This window comes from Tachyglossus aculeatus, chromosome 14 (assembly GCF_015852505.1).
Source record: "Tachyglossus aculeatus isolate mTacAcu1 chromosome 14, mTacAcu1.pri, whole genome shotgun sequence".
Classification (NCBI taxonomy): domain Eukaryota; kingdom Metazoa; phylum Chordata; class Mammalia; order Monotremata; family Tachyglossidae; genus Tachyglossus; species Tachyglossus aculeatus.
Window position 1 is genome coordinate 55,289,948 of NC_052079.1, and position 3,491 is coordinate 55,293,438.

Genomic DNA, 3,491 nt, shown 5'->3' on the forward strand with positions numbered 1-3,491 from the left:
CACACAGCAGACAAGTAGTAGAGCCGGAATTAAAACCCAGATCCTCTGATTCCCAGGCCTGGTCTCTTTCCACTAGGCCACACTGCTTCTCACCCAGATATTTTTGTTTCTGATTTTATGGTATTTGTTAAGCCTTAATATGTGCCAGGCATTGTACTAAGCGCTTAGATAGATACAAGCTAATCAGGATGTCCATGGCTCACATGGGGCTCACACTCTTAATCCCCATTTTATAGATGAAGTAACTGAAGCCACAGAAGTGAAGTGACTTGCCCAAGATCACACAGTGGATAAGTGGCAGAGCTGGGATTAGAACCCAGGTCCTTCGGACTCCCAGGCCTGTGCTCTATCCACTAGGCCATGCTGCTTCTCCTCCACATTTATGCACATATATATTGGTGTGTGTGTTTATTTGTTCAACTGTTGCATCTTGGATTTATTAGTTCTATTCCTTATACGGATATAGACATAAATGAACTCAGTGGGGGTTCAATAAGCACCTTTTATTACTTGGAGGAGGATAGGAGAAAGAGGAGAAAAGGAGGAGGAGAAAGAGGAGAAAAGGAGGAGGAGAAGGAGGAGGAGGAGAACGATGAAGAGGAGGAGAAGGAGGATGAGGAGGAGGAAGAGGAGAAAATAAATTACCAAAGAAATAAACAGGCGAGTTCCAGTAAGAGTGTGGATGCTGATGGGAGGACAGAAAGTTGGGAGAATTAATTAGGTCGGGAAATTATAAATATCCCAACCGATCTGTAAGGATCGAGTGCTGATGGTGGAAAAAGCCTTTGTATTGATGAAGAAACTGCCACTTCACCTCAGCCCTAGGACAGAAGTGATTTTGAAGATTCAGTTACCTAGATGAATCCTCCTTTAAACCATCCCGGCTCCTTATATCCTTCATCGAACCCAATTTTTTTCCTTTCTAGTCCCACACCCAACAGCACCTCATCCATTATAGGATGTTTTCCGCTCCTGAGCCGAATATTTTTCCTTCTTCAGGAAGCATCAGCATGTTTCTTGAGCCCATCTCAGTCTATTATTGCAAGCACGAGAGAGTTTTTACATGTCCGCCGAGGGGATAATGTATCTGCTTTATATCTACTTAATAGACACAGTTTATCACTGGAGAGAATCAAAGACCATCACCGCACATGATTATCTCACAATGGCCATATCTCACATTGATTGTTTTTATCTCATAATTTTGCCAGGGTGCTATACCCACTCCATTTCATCCTTCCCAACTAAGTGAGAGCAAGATTGGTGTGTCGAGCGTGCTGGATTCAAGCCTGGCCGCCGTTCATATTTTAACCCGGGACTGATTTGAAAACGTTCATTAGAGGTTTCAGCGGGATTGTCATGTGGACACCACAACGAGGGAAAAGTCTTCAAGGGACCGTGGATTTCACCGGGACAACCAGTTAAATCGTGTTTAAACTGCTGGGTTGAACTGGATGGATGAAACAATCAATAGCGTTTATTAAGTGGGTACTGTGTGCAGAGCGCTGTACTGAACACTTGGCAGAGTACGATGGAGCTAGAAGACATGAGCCCTTGCCTTAAAGGAATGAAAGGGTGTGAGACTAACACCAAATCTTACAGATTAGAAGGATGTAGCTCATATTACAGAAAGGAGGATAAAGAGAATGAAAAGCTGTATATGTGGGTGAGTAAGGTAAGTGCTTAAATAGGAGAATATGGAAGTCAGTGTATACAGAAGTGCCCTGTGATGAGTTCTGGGGTGGGAGAAGCAGTGGGGCCTACTGGAGAGAACATAGGACAGGGAGTCAAAAGACCTGGGTTCTAATCCCGGCTCCGCCACTGTCTTCTGTGTGACCCTGGCAAGTCACTTCACTATGCTGGCCCTCAGTTTCCTCATCTGTAAAATAGGTACTGAATACCTGGTCTCTCCCCTTCTTAGAATGTGAAACCCATGAGGGACAGGGATTATGTCTGGCCTGATTATCTTTAATCTGCACAAGTCCACTGTGCTCTGCATATGATAAGCACCTAAAAATAACACACATATTGGGATTATTAAATGCAGGGGGGGACTGTAAGCTCATTGTGGGCAGAGAACGTGTCTGTTATATTGTACTCTGTCAAGCTATTAGTACCATGCTCTGCACACAGTAAACACTCAATACAAATAACTGACTGAATAGTTAATAATAATAATAATAATAATAATAATGACAACGGTACTTGTTAAGTGCATTCTATATGCCAAGCACTGTTCTATGTGCTGGGATAGATACAACTCAATCAGGTTGGACACAGTCCCTGTTCCACATGGGGCTCACAGTCTATCCCCAGTTTACAGATGAGGTAACTAAAGCACAAAGAAGTTAAGCGATTTACCCACTGTCACCCAGCAGACATGTGACAGAGCCGGGATTAGTTCCCAGGCTCTATCCACTAAGGACTCTGAGGACTCAGATTTTTTTTCCCCTCGTGGAAACAAGAGATGAAAGGCCCAAGGAACTGTAAGGTAACAGGTAGTGTTTGCATTTACCATATTACCGTCACTACTTATCTCTCTGTTGGATGTCAAGGAAAAAAGCAAAAAAAAGCTTTCTTGTTGTAGGAAAATTAATAACAAACAAACCATTCCTCACCTCCCTGACCCGAGTGCAGATTCAGCTGACATCCGGTTAGAAAAGAGCCTCATGCTAGCCCTCCTCATTTTCACACTCGACAGGTTACTATTAAAAATGATTTATTTGGAATTGCTGGATGGCAAAGAATTTAGCGGCAATAGCTCTGAGCATTTATTCCTTTTTTATGATCAACGTGCAATTGAGTAATAAATAATTTAGTACCAAATATCAAATAAGGTTGTTTTTTTTTAATCTCATTTTAAAATGCTCTAGAAGGAGTTGATTCCTTTGGTAGTCGAGGGGAAAGAAGTAAGGGTTTTGGGAGCCAGGAGATCGGGGATTCTTTCCCAGCTTTGACTCTCACCCTACGTGTCATCTTGGGCCAGTCATTTCATCTCTCTGGACCTCAGTTTTCTCATCTGGGAAATGGGGGAGAAAATACTTGCCCCTCCCTATTCCTTAGGCTGTCTGGAAGTTTAAGGAGGTCTTAGCTGTGAAAGTGATTTGGACAAATCGGAGCATTCTGCCAATCTATAGTTTATATTACTTTTCCATTTTCTTTTTAGGTATCAAATCAGGATATATACCTAAATATTTAATCCAATATCTAAATTTCTAAATATCTCCAATTGTCTTTGGCTGATGCTTCCCACTGGGATAAACAAAGAGATTTCAGAGTTGACCCTGCTCATGTGGAGTGATATGAACCCCTCCCCTGTCCCCTCTAGACTGAAATCTCATTGTGGGCAGGGATTGTGTCCGTTCATTGTTGTGTTGTATTCTCCCGAGCACTGTGTACAGTGCTCTGCACACAGTAATCGCTTAATAAATACGATTGAATGAATGAATAATTGAATAATAATAATAATAATAAAAATAATGATCAGCTTG